Genomic DNA, 19,888 nt, shown 5'->3' with positions numbered 1-19,888 from the left:
TGTCCTCGACCCATCCAGCAATGTCTCTCAGCGCAGCGTTCAGCTGTCGCTAGCGTAAGCGCAAATACGCCGCCATGCACCCGCACACACAAGCTTTAAACATGCACATTGCCAAATTAATCAGCCTGGAGATGCTGCCATACAGGCTTGTGGAAACGGAGGCTATCAAAAACATGATGGCAGCGGCAGTCCTGCGCTACTCGGTCCCCAGTCGCCACTATTTTTCCTGGTGTGCCGTCCCAGCCCTACACCAGCACGTCTCCCGCAACATAAATCGTGCCCTCACCAACGCCATTACTGGGAAGGTCCACTTAACCACGGACACGTGGACAAGTATGGGCGGGCAGGGCCACTATATCTCCCTGACGGCACATTGGGTGAATTTGGTGGAGGCTGGGACCGAGTCAGAGCCTGGGACCGCTCACGTCCTACCCACACCCAGAATAGCGGGTCCTACCTCGGTGCTGGTATCTGCGGCAGTCTATGCCACCTCCTCTAAACCCTCCCCCTCCTCCTCCTACGCAACCTCTACCTCTCAATTAAGACGTGTGAGCAGCACATCGCCAGCAGTCAGTGTGGCGCAGTGTGGCAGCACAGCAGTGTGCAAGAATCAGCAGGCCGTGCTGAAACTACTCAGCTTAGGTGACAAGAGACACACGGCCCCTGAACTGTTGCAGGGTCTGACAGAGCAGACCAACCTCTGGCTTTCGCCGCTGAGCCTCCAACCGGGCATGGTCGTGTGTGACAACGGCCGTAACCTGGTGGCGGCTCTGCAGCTTGGCAGCCTCACACGTGCCATGCCTGGCCAACATCTTCAATCTGGTGGTTTAGCGGTTTCTGAAAAACTACTTGCACTTGTCTGACCTGCTCGGCAAGGTGCGCTGCGTCTGTGCACATTTCCGCAAGTCCACCACGGACGCTGCCACCCTGCGGACCCTGCAACATCGATTTAATCTGCCAGAGCACCGACTGCTGTGCAACGTGCCCACAAGATGGAATTCTATGCTGCACATGTTGGCCAGGCTCTATGAGCAGCGTAGAGCAATAGTGGAATACCAACTCCAACATGGGCGGCGTAGTGGTAGTCAGCCTCCCCAATTCTTTACCGAGGAGTGGGCCTTGATGGCAGATATCTGCCAGGTCCTCGGAAACTTTGAGGAGTCTACCCAGATGGTGAGCGGCGATGCTGCAATCATTAACGTTACCATCCCGCTGCTATGCCTGCTGAGAAGTTAGCTGCAAGACATAAAGGCCGACGCTTTGCGGTTGGAACAGGAAACGGGGGATGACAGTATGTCGCTGGATAGCCAGACCACCCTCATGTCTATATCTCAGCGCGTTTTAGATGAGGAGGGGGAGGAGGAGGAGGAGAGGGAAGAGACAGCTGGGTTTCCCCAGACTTCTCTTCTCCACCGACGGAGAGCAGCGGAACCTAAAGATTCTTTTCGCTGCAACCGTAGATAAAAGCATTCTTCTCTATCACCGGAAAAACGGGGCATTTAGCTTTGTCAATCTGTCTCTAATATTAGTCCTCCTCCTCCGCCTCCTCCTGAAACATCATGTCATCACGCTGAACTGCCAATTTTTCTGCGGCCCAAAAGGCTCATCTAACAATTTTTTCCCAATTTTTCAATGTTTCAAAAGCTTTGATACTTTAACCCCTTAATGACATGGCCTATTTTGGCGTTGAGGACCAAGCGATTTTTTGGTATTTTTCCATCTCCATTTTTCAAAAGCCATAACTTTTTTATTTTTCCGTGGACGCGGCCGTATAAGGGCTTGTTTTTTGCGTGGCGAGCTGTAGTTTTTATCGGTGCCACTTTTGGGTACATAGACAATATTGTAAAATTTTTTAATTTTTTTTTTATGATAACAGGGAGAGAAAACGCATCAATTCTGCCATAGATTTCTTTTTCTTTTTTTTTACAGCGTTAATCATGCAGCATAAATGACACACTAAATTTTTTCTGCGGGTCGGTACGGTAACAACGATACCAAAATTGTTATATTTTTTTTAAGGTTTTTACACTTTTTTGCAATAAAACCCCCTTTTTTTTGGAAATCTTTTTTTTCCTCTATAGCTGCATTCAAAGTCCTGTAACTTTTTTATTTTTCTATGTACGGAGCTCTATGAGGGCTTATTTTTTACGAGACGAGCTGTAGTTTTTATTGGTACCATTTTGGGGAATGTACGGCTTTTTTGATCACTTTTATTGCATTTTTTTGCGAGGCAAAATGCTAAAAATTAGCATTTTGCCTCTGTTTTTTAGCGTTGTTTTTTACGCCTTTTATCGTACAAAATAAAACGTGTGCTCAACTTTTTGTACACTTCGTTACGGACGCGTCAATACCAAATATGTGGGGTTTTAATTTTTTTCCCTTTTTTTATGCTAATATTAGAAAAAGCATAAAAAAAGGGGTTTTTTTCCATTTTTTTTACATTTTCCTTTTTTTTCCATTTTTTTTTTCTTTTTTTTATACTATTTGAGTCCCTCTGAGGGACTTACAACACTGTGCCTATGATCGCTGTCATAAGGCATGGCAGAGCTACTGCTCTGCCATGCCTTATCGCTTATACAGCGATTATAGGCACAGGCAATACAGGACGCCAGTGTCTGGTGTCCTGTTGCCATGGCGACAGGCCGGGCTCTTGCAATGACATCGCGAGTTCCGGCCGGAGACACAGAGGGAGCGCGATCCCTCTGTGAACTCTTTCCCTGCCGCGATCTACTTAGATCGCGGCAGGGAAGGGGTTAACAGCGGGCGGCGCATCTCCAATGCCCCCCCGCTGTTGCAGCGGGACGCCGGCTGTGACTGACAGCCGGCTCCCGCTTCCGGATAGCGCTGGATCTTATGTGATCCCGCGCTATCTCCAGGACGTACCGGTACGCCCTGTGGCGGGAAGTACCAGGCTGCCAGGACGTACCGGTACGTCCTGGAGCGGGAAGGGGTTAACATGAACCAATTTTTTGAACAGGGCTGCCTCTAGGCTGTGTTACAAATTAAGCAACAGCGAGCTGTATCTTTAAAAAAAGATTTATGGGTTTCATCTTGAGCAATTTTTCAGTGGTGCATTTGTACTTTTGGTACACTAATTTTTCTGGCCCTCGCCTATACTCTTAACTAACTAATTTTTCCGGCCTTCGCCTACAGTCATGGTACCCCAATTTTCAGGGGTTCGCCTATACTCTTGCTGCTGAAATTTTACTGGGGTCTGACTATACTTCTGCTACATAAATGTTACTGGGGTCTGCCTAAATTTCTGCTACATAAATGTTACTGGGGTCTGCCTATACTTCTGCCACATAAATGTTACAGGGGTCTGCCTATACTCCTGCTACAGAAATGTTTCAGGGGTCTGCCTATACTTCTGCCACATAAATGTTACTGGGGTCTGCCTATACTGATACTACAGAAATGTTACTGGGGTCTGCCTATACTTCTGCTACAGAAATGGTACTGGTGTCTGCCTATACTGCTGCTACATAAATGTTACAGGGGTCTGCCTATACTTCTGCTACAGAAATGTTACAGGGGTCTGCCTATACTGCTGCTACAGAAATGTTACAAGCGTCTGCCTATACTGCTGCGACAAAAATGTTACTGGGGTCTGCCTATACTGCTGCGACAGAAATGTTACTGGGGTCTGCCTATATTTCTGCTACAGAAATGTTACAGGGGTCTGCCTTTACTGCTGCTACAGAAATGTTACAGGGGTCTGCCTATACTTCTGCTACAGAAATGTTACTGGGGTCTGCCTATACTATTACAACAGAAATGCTACTGGGGTCTGCCTATACTTCTGCTACAGAAATGTTACAGGGGTCTGCCTACACTTCTACTACAGAAATGGTACTGGAGTCTGCCTATACTGCTGCTACAGAAATGTTACTGGGATCTGTTTATACTATGGGTGCACACAGACTTCCCATCGAGGTGTTTTACCTATCTGGGCTAAAAACACTGACTGACTAGGGCATGAATTGTGGGCCGAGGCCAACATGTATTTTCTCTCGCGTTACCACAGTTATCCGGGGCACTGGTTTGGGCCAAACAAGAGGAGTGATAGTGCACAAATGAGACGTTCACAGCTGCGCTAGCATCGGAGTCCGCTCTATGCCCGCGATTGCTGAGGGTTTGTGCAGAGGCCTATGTCCTCAGCGCAGTGAAAGTCTGCCATGTTTGGGCACTCTCATTTCTTCATGGTTCATGTCTTGGGTTGCCTAGGACCCACCTATGCTGTGGGTGCACACAGACTTCCCATAGCGGTGTTTTACCTGCCTGGCACAAAGTCACTGACTGACTTGGGTAGGGTGCAGAGTGCAGATGGCTTTCCCTTTGCATTGTCGATGAGGTATCCGGCACTCAAACAGAATGAGTAGTGTGTGGACACATAGATTCCCCATTGCTATGTGACTCGCGGCACCTTGGGTCTCACAAGAAGGAGGCTGGGACCGAGCCTGACCCTGGGCACGCTCACGTGCTTCCCACACAGAGTATTGCTGCATTGTGGAGATGTGTAGAAGTGCTGGGCTGACACCTGAGTCGCCTTTATGCCCACGTTTGCGGCTCCTGACAATTTTGCGACGGAGGTGCCATGGGATTGGAATGATGATCGAACGTCAATTTATGATCAATTCTCAACAGCCTTGTGGGCTATCGCACCCCCTTTCAAAGAGGGTCGTTGCCTGGCACTGCCAACCCTCTGCAGTGTGTGCCTCCGGTTCCTCCTCATCGCAGACGCACTTATAAATAGACATGAGGATGGTGTGGCTATGAGGCCAGCGTGTGGCATGGGGGCAGCTGAAGGCTGCGCAGGGAAACTTTTGTGTGCGCTGTGGACGCAGGGTCGTGCGGCGGGTTGGGCAGCATGTAACCCAGAAGAAGAGACAGCGGTGTGACCCACAGGCAGTGATTGTGCTTAGTTGGAGGTAGTGTGGTGCTTAGCTAAGGTGTGCCTTGCTAATGAGGGTTTGTCCGAAGTAAAAATTGTTAGGGGGGGGGGGCAGACTCTAGCCCCTATTGTGGCTTAATAGTGGGACCTGGGGAGCCTGAGATGCAGCCCTGCATGTTGCTCCTGCCCTTCCCTATCTGTTTCTGTGGTGTTTCCATCACTTTCGGATGTTTTCCAGAGTTTCACAAGTGAAGACCTATGCGGACCATCGGTCATATACAAAAATGCTCGAGTCGCCCATTGACTTCAATGGGGTTCGTTACTCGAAATGAGCTCTCGAGCATCGCGAAAAGTTCGACTCGAGCAACGAGCACCCGAGCATTTTGGTGCTCGCTCATCTCTAATCTCCATGCCATTCTTGGTATACAAGATGTGTATCCGGAAGGGTATTGTTTCTCCTTAGGGAGAGTAGCTAGAAAGTGTGAGGAGACTTATAAGGCCATAAATGTATGTAGATGGAGTGGCAGCATAAATGGTGGAAATCAAATCAAGAAAAAAATCTTTATTGCTCCATGTTACTCAAAAAAAAAGCTATCTTTCGACCTCTCATGGCCTTTGCCAAGCTTGATAAAGGCCATGAGAGGCTGAAACATAGCTTCTTTTTGACACATGGAGCAATAAAGATTTTTTTCTTGACTTGATTTCCACCATTTATGCTGCCACTCCTTCTATATACTTTTTATAGTCTGCTTCGGGGACTTTTGGTTCAAATCCTTATAGTGGCTTTGCATTTTACTTATTGGAATCTACTGTTGGACTCGATTTGTCTATAGTAGAGTCTTATAAGGCCATGAATGCTGTAGAGGCATTGTTTCAGCTTCCCATTGGCATAAAAGATGGAAACCAATAAAAGGTAGAGCCAGTGCTGGATTCAAACCAGTCCATCCCATCACAGTATGCTCTAGTACCTTGTGGCTGGAGGACCGTGCTTTAGAATTTCAGTGTTGTCATAACTTTTTACTTTTCGAGGCCGTTAAGACCTTTATCTCCCCTGCAGATACAGGATGATTTTGAAACTTGGGATAACCCCTTCAATTTCTGAATAACAAAGTGATTGATATGTGTGTCTAGCCTAATTTTACATTATATGTATCCCACAGTGTAACCGTATCACTTATATGTAGATAACATAAAAGCATAAATTAAGTAAAGCCATGCATCACTTTGCTTCTGTAATGAACTTGCCATGCCACTAAAAATGTACGTTCTTCTGTATCTAATTTCTATTAACTGGCAAAATAGAATTCCTTTGTGGTGTGAGCGATGTCACATCACCTGGCCCTGATCTTATTGATTTAATTACTCTTCTCTGAATAAATGTTGTCCAACCTAGAACAGATACTTAAAATGTAAATCAATTCAGTGATGCAGAAAAATACCTCACTCATCGCAACCGCTCCGCAAACTCTCATGAGAAATAAAGTGGCGGCTTTTTAAAATGAATCCAAAGTTGGAAGAATTAAAAAGTGATGAAATTGGAAATTTATATTATTTCAGCTTATAGTTGCAAGCCAATGTTGTGTGACTTAAAGGGGATGTCTATTTTAGATATATTCTATATCCAATATGTAATAAACATTTGTGTTATATGTGTTTGAGGGTCAAAATCAAATCAAAGATCAAAATCCAGCCAAATGCTGATGTTGTTTAATGCCTTCTTACCCTATTAGTGCTGAGCGAATCTAATCAGTCGAACCTGTTTCAGGTTACTTTGCTAAAAGTTCCGTTTGGCTCAAACTCGAACCTCAGGCGGTTTGTCTCTGCGAACCCACTGAAATGTATTCTTCTCGTTAATAAATGTTTGCGCTATATAAATAAAGTTTATTATTATGAATAGAGATGAGCGAGCACCAAAATGCTCGGGTGCTCGTTACTCGGGGCGAAATTATCGCGATGCTCGAGGGTTCGTTTCGAGTAACGAACCCCATTGAAGTCAATGGTTGACCCGAGCATTTTTGTATTTCGCCGATGCTCGCTAAGGTTTTCATGTGTGAAAATCTGGGCAATTCAAGAAAGTGATGGGAACGACACAGCAACGGATAGGGCAGGCGAGGGGCTACATGTTGGGCTGCATCTCAAGTTCACAGTTCCCACTATTAAGCCACAATAGCGGCAAGAGTGGGCCCCCCCCCTCCCAAAAACTTTTACTTTTGAAAAGCCCTCATTAGCATGGCATACCTTAGCTAAGCACCACACTACCTCCAACAAAGCACAATCACTGCCTGCATGACACTCCACTGCCACTTCTCCTGGGTTACATGCTGACCAACCGCCCCCCCTCCCCCCCACAGCGCACACCAAAGTGTCCCTGCGCAGCCTTCAGCTGCCCTCATGCCACGCCACACTCATGTCTATTTAGAAGTGCATCTGCCATGAGGAGGAACCGCAGGCACACACTGCAGAGGGTTGGCACGGCTAGGCAGCGACCCTCTTTAAAAGGGGCGGGGCGATAGCCCACAATGCTGTACAGAAGCAATGAGAAATATAATCCTGTGCCACCGCCATCAGGAGCTGCACACGTGGGCATAGCAATGGGGAACCTATGTGCCACACACTATTCATTCTGTCAAGGTGTCTGCATGCCCCAGTCAGACCGCGGTTTTTAATTCATAGACACAGGCAGGTACAACTCCCTATTGTGAAGTCCCTGTGGACCGACAGCATGGGTGGCTCCCTGGAACCCACCGGCGGTACATAAAAATATCCCATTGCAGTGCCCATCACAGCTGAGGTAGTAATGTCATGTTTAATGCAGGTGGGCTTCGGCCCACACTGCATGCCCCAGTCAGACTGGGGTTCCTTAGAAGTGGAAACAGATGCATTTATAATTCCCTGTGGACCCACAGCATGGGTGGGTGCCAGGAAGCCACCGGCGGTACATAGAAATATCCCATTGCATTGCCCAACACAGCTGAGGTAGTAATGTCGTGCGTAATACAGGTGGGCTTCGGCCCACACTGCATGCCCCAGTCAGACTGGGGTTCTTTACAAGTGGACAGATGTAGGTTAAACTCCGTGTGCACCTACAGCATGGGTGGCTCCCTGGAACCCACCGGCGACACACAAAAATATCCCATTGCATTGCCCAACACAGCGGATGTAACGTCAGTTGTAATGCAGGTGGGCTAAAAATTCATTTGATTACACTGTAGGCGAGGGCCCACAAAAATTGCTGTATCAACAGTACTAATGTACATCCCAAAAATTGGCCATGGCCAACCAAGAGGGCAGGTGAAACCCATTAATCGCTTTGGTTAATGTGGCTTAAGTGGTAACTAGGCCTGGAGGCAGCCCAGTTTAACGAAAAATTGGTTCAAGTTAAAGTTTCAACACTTTTAAGAGCATTGAAACATATAAAAATTGTTTAGAAAAATTATATGAGTGAGCCTTGTGGCCCTAAGAAAAATTGCCCGTTCAGCGTGATTACGTGAGGTTTCAGGAGGAGGAGCAGGAGGAGGAGGAGGAATATTATACACAGATTGATGAAGCAGAAATGTCCCCGTTTTGGATGGTGAAAGAGAACGATGCTTCCATCCGCGGGTGCAGCCTACGTATTGCTTACGTATCGCTGCTGTCCGCTGGTGGAGAAGAGAAGTCTGGGGAAATCCAGGCTTTGTTCATCTTGATGAGTGTAAGCCTGTCGGCACTGTCGGTTGACAGGTGGGTACGCTTATCCGTGATGATTCCCCCAGCCACACTAAACACACTCTCTGACAAGACGCTAGCCGCAGGACAAGCAAGCACCTCCAGGGCATACAGCGCGAGTTCAGGCCACGTGTCCAGCTTCAACACCCAGTAGTTGTAGGGGGCAGAGGCGTCACGGAGGACGGTCGTGCGATCGGCTACGTACTCCCTCACCATCCTTTTACAGTGCTCCCGCCGACTCAGCCTTGACTGGGGAGCGGTGACACAGTCTTGCTGGGGAGCCATAAAGCTGGCAAAGGCCTTGGAGAATGTTCCCCTGCCTGCGCTGTACATGCTGCCTGATCTCTGCGCCTCCCCTGCTACCTGGCCCTCGGAACTGCGCCTTCTGCCACTAGCGCTGTCGGATGGGAAGTTTACCATCAGTTTGTCCACCAGCGCCCTGTGGTATAGCATCATTCTCGAACCCCTTTCCTCTTCGGGAATGAGAGTGCAAAGGCTCTCCTTATACCGTGGATCGAGCAGTGTGTACACCCAGTAATCCGTAGTGGCCAGAATGCGTGTAACGCGAGGGTCACGAGAAAGGCATCCTAACATGAAGTCAGCCATGTGTGCCAGGGTACCTGTACGCAACACATGGCTGTCTTCACTAGGAAGATCACTTTCAGGATCCTCCTTTTCTTCCTCCTCCTCAGGCCATACACGCTGAAAGGATGACAGCCCAGCAGCATGTGTACCCTCACCAGTGGGCCAAGCTGTCTCTTCCCCCTCCTCCTCATCCTCCTCATGCTCCTCCTCCTCCTCCTCAACGCGCTGAGATATAGACAGGCGGGTGCTCTGACTATCCAGCGACATACTGTCTTCCCCCGGCTCTGTTTCCGAGCGCAAAGCGTCTGCCTTTATGCTTTGCAGGGAACTTCTCAAGATGCATAGCAGAGGAATGGTGACGCTAATGATTGCAGCATCGCCGCTCACCACCTGGGTAGACTCCTCAAATTTTCCAAGGACCTGGCAGATGGCTGCCAACCAGGGCCACTCTTCTGTAAATAATTGAGGAGGCTGACTCCCACTGCGCCGCGCAAGTTGGAGTTGGTATTCCACTATAGCTCTACGCTGCTCATAGAGTCTGGCCAACATGTGGAGCGTAGAGTTCCACTGTGTGGGCACGTCGCACAGCAGTCGGTGCACTGGCAGATTAAACCTATGTTGCAGTGTCCGCAGGGTGGCAGCGTGCGTGTGGGATTTGCGGAAATGTGCGCAGAGCTGGCGCACCTTTCCGAGCAGGTGTGAGAAGTGGGGGTAGCTTTTCAGAAAGCGCTGAACCACCAAATTAAAGACATGGGCCAGGCATGGCACGTGCGTGAGGCTGCCGAGCTGCAGAGCCGCCACCAGGTTACGGCCGTTGTCACACACGACCATGCCCGGTTGGAGGCTCAGCGGCGCAAGCCAGTGGTCGGTCTGCTCTGTCAGACCCTGCAGCAGTTCGTGGGCCATGTGCCTCTTCTCTCCTAAGCTGAGTAGTTTCAGCACGGCCTGCTGACGCTTGCCCACCGCTGTGCTGCCACGCCGCGTGACACCGACTGCTGGCGACGTGCTGCTGACACATCTTGATTGCGAGACAGAGGTTGCGTTGGAGGAGGAGGAGGAAGGTGCTTTAGTGGAGGAAGCATACACAGCCGCAGATACCACCACCGAGCTGTGCCCCGCAATTCTGGGGGTGGGTAGGACGTGAGCGGTCCCAGGCTCTGACTCTGTCCCAGCCTCCACTAAATTCACCCAATGTGCCGTCAGGGAGATATAGTGGCCCTGCCCGCCTGTGCTTGTCCACGTGTCCGTTGTTAAGTGGACCTTGGCAGTAACCGCGTTGGTGAGGGCGCGTACAATGTTGCGGGAGACGTGGTCGTGAAGGGCTGGGACGGCACATCGGGAAAAGTAGTGGCGACTGGGAACCGAGTAGCGCGGGGCAGCCGCCGCCATCATGCTTTTGAAAGCCTCCGTTTCCACAAGCCTATACGGCAGCATCTCTAGGCTGATCAATTTTGCAATGTGCACGTTTAACGCTTGAGCGTGCGGGTGCGTGGCGTCGTACTTGCGCTTGCGCTCAAACTGTGGCACTAGCGACGTCTGGACGCTGCGCTGAGAGACATTGCTGGATGGGGCCGAGGACAGCGGAGGTGAGGGTGTGGGTGCAGGCCAGGAGACGGTAGTGCCTGTGTCCTCAGAGGGGGGTTGGATCTCAGTGGCAGGTTGGGGCACAGGGGGAGAGGCAGTGGTGCAAACCGGAGGCGGTGAACGGGCATCGTCCCACCTTGTGGGGTGCTTGGCCATCATATGCCTGCGCATGCTGTTGGTGGTGCCTCCCCAGCTGATCTTGGCGCGACAAAGGTTGCACACCACTGTTCGTCGGTCGTCAGGCGTCTCTGTGAAAAACTGCCACACAGTAGAGCACCTTGACCTGTGCAGGGTGGCATGGCGCGAGGGGGCGCTTTGGGAAACAGTTGGTGGATTATTCGGTCTGGCCCTGCCTCTACCCCTGGCCACCGCACTGGCTCAGCCTGTGCCCACACCCTCACTTGGCCCTCCGCGTCCTCGGCCGCGTCCACATCCTCTAGGCCTACCCCTACCCCTCAGCATGCTGTATTACCAGTGATTTGATTTCCCAGGCAGGAAAGAAATTGGCGCAAGGCTGCACTCAACCGTAGCTGGTTGCGTCTGATTTTTTTACGTTCTCCACGCAGCACAGACGTACCCAGAGCCCTTAGGACTGACACAGGCAGGGCAAATATACTTTCTTCCCTTTTGTTTAAAAGGATAGGCCCACTGCGTCTATTCACTGAATAATAAGTTTAATAACTGTGTTGCGGCCCTGCAAAACTGTCACAGAACTTTACTGTTGCAGAGTTACTAACTGTGGCAGAGCAGGTATTTCCCAGGCAGGAAAGAAATTGGCGCAAGGCTGCACTCAACCGTAGCTGGTTGCGTCTGATTTTTTTACGTTCTCCACGCAGCACACACGTACCCAGAGCCCTTAGGACTGACACAGGCAGGCCAAATAGAATTTTTTCCCTGCTTTTTACAAGGAACACCCACACTGCGTCTATTCAATGAATAATGTATGTCTTCTGGCCCTGCCTACACAATTCTATCCCTGTAGTATTAATGCCGGGTGCAATGCTCTGCACAGCCGGTTTTGAGAAAGAAAAAAAAATATGCAACACTGCTAACAGCAGCCTGGACAGTACTGCACACGGATAGATGTGGCCCTAGAAAGGACCGTTGGGGTTCTTGAAGCCTACACTCACTGCTAACACTCTCCCTGCCTAACCCCCACTTCTGTCCCTATTGCAGGGCGCAATGCTCTGCAGATCCAATTTTGGAAAAAAAAAAAAAAAATACTGTGCTAACACAGTACTGCACACTAGTAGATGTGGCCCTAAGAAGGGCCGTTGGGGTTCTTGAAGCCTACACTAACTCCTAACGCTCTCCCTACAGCAGCTCCAGCACGATAGTACTTTCCCTCAGCTAAGTCACAAGGCATCTGAGGCGACCCGCGGGAGGGGCCGACTTTTATATTAGGCGAACACCTGATCTCGCCAGCCACTCACAGCAGGGGGGTGGTATAGGGCTTGAACATCACAGGGGGAAGTTGTAATGCCTTCCCTGTCTTTCAATTGGCCAGAAAAGCGCGCTAACATCTCAGAGAGGAAACTGAAAGTAACCGGAACACCGCGTGGTACTCGTTACGAGTAACGAGCATCCCGAACACCGTAATATTCGCACGAGCATCAAGCTCGGACGAGTACGTTCGCTCATCTCTAATTATGAAGAAGAAACCCACCAAGCACAGGGAGATCATTCAAACTCCATGCAGATGTTGTCCTCAGATTTGAGTTTGTACCCTAGAACTGAAAGGCAATGATATTAATTACTGAGACACCATGCTTCTTTTTCCTGGGAGGAGGAGAAGGAGAAGTAGAAGGAAGAGGAAGAAGAAACACGTTGGCTTAGTGGTTATCACTGTTGTCTTGCAGCATTGGCGTCCTAAGTTCAAATCTGGAAAAGGTCAACATCTTCATGGAGTTTGTGTTGGTTTCTTCTTCATAATAATAATTACCTTTTATTTATAGAAAGCTTAGATTTACTAAGGAAAAGTATTTATTAAGGAGAACTTTTATTGCTCTTATACAGTGTTGTACACCGGTTTTAGGGGTATTAGGGAAGTTTCGGTTTGTTTTAAAGTAATTCGGACCAGACCAAACTTTTTGCTGAAGGTTTCAAACTGTCCGAAACAACGTTTGCTAAGCACTATACACCCAGCATCCCAGAATTGATCAATCCCTGTTGGCTCATCACTCAAGTGTAGTAGACCAGAGTTCATGGGGCCCCTCCATAAGTATGCATGTGTTTGTCTTGTGTCATTGTGTTGTCAGCGTGTTCAATGTGTGTGCATTTGATGTGCATTGCACCTCTGCAGTACTGAACGGGTTAACGTCTGGGTTGTATCTGAAAAATGTAGCTTGTTGTGTGTCACGTTTCCGTGTGATATATATTTGTTTTGCAAGGTGTGGTAGTAAAGTAGTCGGCGTCTTCTTCTTGCAATAGAGAGAGAGTTAGTTTGGCAGGAGTCTGAGCTGGAGTCTTGGGAAGAGAGACACTGGGCCTCGTCCTCCGAAGATCCCCAATGTGGAAGAGGCTGAGCGATGGCATAATGTCTGCACTGGAAGCAAATCACCCAGGCCTTCTCAGCTCTAAAATGGAGAACTGAGAGAGTGAGAGTGAGAGGAACCGCAAGGCAATGCTGGGTGTAACTATCGGTGAGTGTGTACCGGTAGAGAGCAGGAGAGAGAGTAAGGAGAGTTGCCAGGAGCAGAGCCCCACAGATAACTGGGTCTGTGGATTCATCTGCCATCCTGTGAATCCTCCTTGTCACACCACTATTGTAGCTGCACCAGTGTCCTGCTGGCTGATGTTAAGTTTGTGAACCATTGACCGTTGATTCAGGTAAATAAGCACTACCGACCGTTCCCAGTTTTGCTCAGAAACTTCTCCCTGTGTGTGGACTATTTTATTTAACGTCTGGATTTACCGCAGAGGATGAAACAGTGGTGTCACAAGTGACAAAGACGACTCTAAGGTAAACAGCAGATTGGGTCTTCCCTGTGAAACTCCCCCAGCAGTAACTTGGTCAGGAGAGGAGATGGTAGAGCCCCGTAAGAAGACTTCAATCTAGCCCGCTATCTCCATGGCTGTGAGTCCGCTCCTTGGATGCTTCACAAGCTCATCTATAGGAGAGAATATCAGCATTACCTTTTGTCTATTTTCCCCATTTTCAAACAACCTGTTATTGGGTTTGAGGTGAACTGCCTGCAACTATGAACCACACTTCGTACCAACTGGCCTTTATTACTATGTACTAGACTGCAAATGTTTTAGTGAACTTAGCTGGGACTCCTTATGTTATGCACTGTTTACCATTGTGCGCTACAAGCACCTTTGTGCAGGTGCCGTGTCCCTTTAACAATTTACTGCTGGTTATGTTAATAAAGGGGTATTCCAGTTGTGAAGAAAATTTTCTAAAATTCCAGATATGAAAGGTGCTTGTGTCATATTTATTCACAGCTGGAAATAGATGTAAATAGCACAGCCATTACCTTCTTATCTTGTTCTCCATTTCTGATGTTTCCCCACATTTCCAAGATGGCTGCCACATCCACTACATTTAACTCTTTGCTGCTTTATCTCCTTCCTGTGCATGTCCCCACCAAGTGCTGCCCTGTTATTGGTCAGCAATCCTGACAGCTGAATACAAAAAGTATCATCCCTGAGTAAGCCCAACCTGTAGCACCTATAGGTCGAATACAAGGCAACCTGGGAATAAACACTTCTGAAGTGTCAGGAGAAGGGGATGGTTTATAGAGCTTCAGACACAAAATGCAAAGCAGAACCACATTGTAGACTTTAATAACATTTGATTATTATTCACTTGATAGAAACTTTGCGTAACTTGAATACCCCTTTAAGTATGTTTACAGGCAGGCTGGCACAACATGGGCTCCTTTGACAGTGGTGTTATAAGCTATATATGGGACTCCTTTATGTGCCCCCCCCCCAAAAAAAGCCCTAGCTAACTGCATTAAAAAATCAATACTCACCCGGTTCGCGGCATCCGGATGCCTTGCAATGGTCTTCGGCGGTGCTACGGCAAACTGCAGTCTCCTCTGCTCTGACATCTCAGCTTCTTTCTGGTGACGGTGCTTTGAATATCCCGCCTCCAGCAAAGCGAGCGCTGTGATTGGATCAAGCGCCAGCCAATCACAGCCGGTGCTCGATGAGCCAATCAAAGCCATTCAGTGATGTCATTCACTGAGTGGCTGTGATTGGCTCATCGAGCACTGGCTTTGATTGGCTGGGCTCGCTTTGCTGGAGGCGGGGTATTTATAGCCCAGTCAACAGGAAGAATCTGAGATGTCAGAGCGGAGGACACTGCAGTTTGCCACAGCGCCGCCGGAGACCATCACGAGGCATCGGGACGCCGCGGACCAGGTGAGTATAAGCCCCCCTCCCAAAAATAAGACACTTTGCCTCTTTTGAGGCAAAAATTAATATAAGACAGTGTCTTATTTAAGGGGAAACACGATAACTAGAGTCTGGATGCTGACTTTGTGACTCCCAAAATTATAGGACTCAATTTAACTGGTCCTCTTGTCTGAGAAAATTACACGGCCTCTTCAAACTGCTGATTGGTGGAGGTCCCGAGCAGCAGACCCCCACAATTTAATATTGTTGACCTATCCTCGGGATACATCATCAATATCTTAATTCTGGAAAACCTCTTTAAATGGGCACTAACTTTTCAAACAACTTGTGCTTATATGATAGTCAATATGATAATTAGCTGTGTGTTTTATTTACATAAAATGACATGTTGTACTGAAAAGCTCTCTAAAATACTTTCTCCCTTTCTCCTAGCTTGCTGTCCACTATCTGCTGGCTCTTGATTGACAAGGTGATGCTAGAATGGCAGAGCAGAGGGATAAGTCATCCCGCCCATTAATCTGTATTCAGAGAGCAGAGAGGAGTGGCAGAAAGCGGGGTTTCCATGCACAAGTTCTGCCCGATTGCGATATTGGCAAAAATCGTGCGTCATAAGGACTCATTCATGTTTTAATATGTATGAGCGATTTTTATCAATAGTCTGAAAGAAATATCGCAGCATGTCCTATTTTTGAGAGATTCGTGTTCAAGAATTGTCTACTCATTGCTATGGCAGTGAAAAAAAACATGTATCGCTCTAGTATGCTATGAGATTTGCAGACGTGCGCCATGCATTTTTTAGCAGTTTCACTATTAGAATTGCATGGACTTTTTTTTCACGCACACAAAAAATACATGTGACTACAGCCTCATTTACACATGGAGAGCTGCAAGTAGAGATAATTGTAAAATCTTTTGTTGTAGTGTTTATACACATTTACACTGCTAAATCTGCCTGGTGATGTTATGTCTCTGTGTGCATGTGTATGTGTGTAATAGATATTTAGAAAACAAGATCTCTGTACATTTCTGTGTACAGTCTATAGAACACAGCACAGCAGCATCTACTTCCACCAGTCCTGAGTGAATGGAGAGTCAGGTAGTCATATAATGGCCAGAAAGGGGATTATTCCATTAGAATAAAAACAAATGAACAGTGCCTAGTACATTGGTAACATCTGATTGTTTTTCATTCAAGATATCAATGAAAAGGGACTCACCTGTGCTTGGTGGGGGTTCCTTGTAAAAGGGCAACCCACCAACACCCCTTTGTCCCGGTTAGCCTTGTATATGTAGCAGCAGCACTTCTGATCCTGTCCTAATCCAGGTTATCTGGAGAGTCGTCCAGGAGAATATGCCCACTAGTTTTTAGGGGGCATACATACATGAAAATCCAATAATAAAGAAAATAAAAAATCTCCGCGCTCGGTGGATCGGGAAAGAAACTGGCCGTTTAATAGTTATATTTTCCATAATTTATTAGTAAAAAGGGAATGAATGCAGTACACGAGGCGTTTCAGTGCTACAGTGCTACAATAATATTTTACTCTACTCGTGGCAAATAAAACTGCTTTTTAAGCAACATATAGTCATACGGGACCCAAATGGAAGATCATACGGAACTCAGAATGTAGAAGTACGTGGCACTAGTAAGGTACCCATACAGAACAAGTGAAACCAGATCACCCACATCGGATACTATCTTGAAATCTAACTAACATATTGCAGGGAGGAAGCAGTACTATTGTATTATTTCTCCACCAGAATAATGGGTGGAGACCTTGAGTAACAGCTAAGGGCTAGGTAACGCCTCCAAAGGTCCTGATTGGCTGGCCGCTGCGACGTCCTATCAGCGTGAGGTTTAGGTATGGCTGGGATGGAGGGTTAGGGTTAGTTTCAGTGTTAGGCTTACATAATTAGCTGTAAATCTATCCATGTTACAGCGGGGCCGCAGTAACATGGAACGATTTACAGCTAATTATGTAAATCTTACTCAGAAACTAACCCTCCATCCCAGCATGAAATGTTTCCCGATGCTGCGAGGAGGTTTCCGGCAATTCCCCCCTCCCGCCCCCCTCCCCCTCTGCCGCCACTGCTGCAAACACCAATCTGCCCAGCTGTTACTGGCCCTTCATTCCACACATGCAGAAAGCGACCCCCGCTTTAGTAGGAGGAGGGGAGCAGTTATGACCCCTGAGCAGAGAAGGAACACCGCAGGTGCTGAGTTGCAGGACTGGAGAGCCAGACGACGGAACCGAGCCCTCAGCGGAGAAGGTGGACCACACTGGTAAGTGGCAGCACCTGACAGGCCTAGGACGGTAGCGATAAGGGAGACTGGAGTGCTGAGTGCCAGGACCTGAGAGGCCAAGGAGGGACAGCGAGCCATGCAGCCAATCAGGAAAAGTGGGCATCACCTAGCTGTCAAACAGCCTTATCCTTGTTGACACCCACCACGTCCGGTATCAACAAGATACACCAGTACCCGAGGAAGCCACCTCAGCCACAGATGGATCCAGTTCCAAAACACAAGATTTCTTCCAGCACTCATATGAAGTTAAAAAAAAAGTTTTATTATAGTACTAGCTTACCAGTTGCGCGTTGCTGCGAAGACAGACATACATGCATACATTCATTTTTATATATCTAGATAACAACCAATCACATCGCAGCTTTCATGTTACCTCAGTGGTATAATATATAACAACCAATCACAGCACAGCTTTCATGTTACCTCAGTGGTATAATATATAACAACCAATTGCAGCGCAGCTTACATGTTACCTCAGCGGTATAATATATAACATCCAATCACAGCACTGCCTTCATGTTACCTCAGTATAATATATAACAACCAATCACAGCGCAGCTTTCATATTACCTCAGCAGTAAGAGAAATAACAACCAATCACAGCGCAACTTTTATTCTGCCTCAGCAATATAAAAAATAGCAACCAATCACAGCGCAGCATTAATTTTACCTAAGCGGTATAATATATAGCAATCAATCACAGCACAGCTTTCATGTAACCTCAGTAGTATAAGAAGTAGCAACCAATCACAGCACAGCTTTCATGTTGCCTCAGCAGTATAAGAAATAGCAACCAATCACAGCACAGCTTTCATTTTACCTCAGCATTCTCAATATACAGCAATTGTCTTGCGAACCGCTCGGCGGATGCATCATTTTGTAGTTGAACACTCATCCCGTTGCTCGTAATGCCTTTTGCTTTCGTGCTTGAGATGGAAATCAAACGATCTTTGTCTGGGGGGCATAACTGGACGATGCTCGCAAGCGTGCCACCTATTGTAGGATAGATGTACTATGCCAGTAATCTTCCCAGGAGTGTACTCAACAACTTCCCAAAGTCTCATGGCGATTAGATGAATGGTGTAGAAGCGCAAAAAGGACAGACAGACAGACATACATTCATTTTTATCTATATAGATGACATCAAGAAGTGAGAGAATTAGATTCCGTACATAAAATTTGGACGCTAATTCTTTTGCGCTTAGAATTGAATAATCGAGTTGGGACCCATTAGCTTTTCCTATTTATGACATAATCAATGCTCGTGCCAAATTTTATGTTTCTACGGCATCAGGAAGTGAGAGAATTAGTGGCAATGATGGAAATCGAACGATCTACGTGGGGGGGGGGGGGGCGTAACTGTCGTCGACGCTCGCACGCGCGCCATTTATCATAGGATAGATGTACTGTGCCAGTAATCTTCCCAGGAGTGTACTCAACAACTTCCCAAAGTTTCATGGCGATCGGATGAATGGTGTAGTAGCGCATAAAGGACAAACAGACAGACATTCAATTTTATATATATAGATTCTTAAAAATATCCTCATAGAAGCAGAAACCATTTACATGCTATGAGCTTCACAAACCAGGCTCTTCCTTATAATGTCATTCCCACTACTTTCTGTCTGCTTCTATAAGGGTGTTTTTAAGAATGCTATAATAAAAGTTTTGTTTTTAACTTTATGTAAGTGATGAAAGAAACTTATGTTTTGGAATTGGATTCACCCTTACAGAAACCAGACTGAAATGTGTTAAAAATATGGTATCATATGAAGTTTTCAACTGCAGAACATATCACTACAGAGTACCAGTTTGTACCAATTTTTCATACTGTGATGAGCATGAGGCCTAAGATGATGTATACACAATTATGTACCAGCGTTTGCTCAAGTATGATTTTGACATCATTTAATTTAATTGAATCATTAACAATAACACAACATGCAGAACTGAAAGCTCACGGGCTGCAATGTAACAGGGCCCTCGCCTGTCATGTGCCATTTATAATACTGGTGTCTATGGGTGTTACCAGTTGGGATGTGTTTCTAAATGGCCTTAACCTGTCCAATCAGTGCTGACAGATTGAAATAGTATAGAGCCACACCCCTTGGACAAGGGGAATGGTTACACCCAGGTGTCAATTTATTTCTAATTTTCCCGCAAAAATAAGAGAATTATTAGAAAAAATGCTCCACAATAGTTTTTTCTTTGGACAATATAAGTATTTAGTCATGTAGACCTAGTTCTCTCTCTTTTGCCCCGCCCAATTATTGCGCATTTGTCAGCCAAGTGTGGCTTTCTGCCAAGAATACAAATGCTTGCTGGTGGGCAGTGCGCTTTTTCATGTGAATGGGGAGATGTACAGTACAGTCAACCAATGACAGCTCTATGAAGACAAACAATTGTCTCTACCCAGTAATTCTCAACCTGAGTATAGAAATGTAAATGAG

This window comes from Eleutherodactylus coqui, chromosome 7, assembly GCF_035609145.1.
Source record: "Eleutherodactylus coqui strain aEleCoq1 chromosome 7, aEleCoq1.hap1, whole genome shotgun sequence".
NCBI lineage: Eukaryota > Metazoa > Chordata > Amphibia > Anura > Eleutherodactylidae > Eleutherodactylus > Eleutherodactylus coqui.
The sequence above is the reverse complement of the archived record's forward strand: the minus strand, read 5'-3'. Positions refer to the sequence as shown.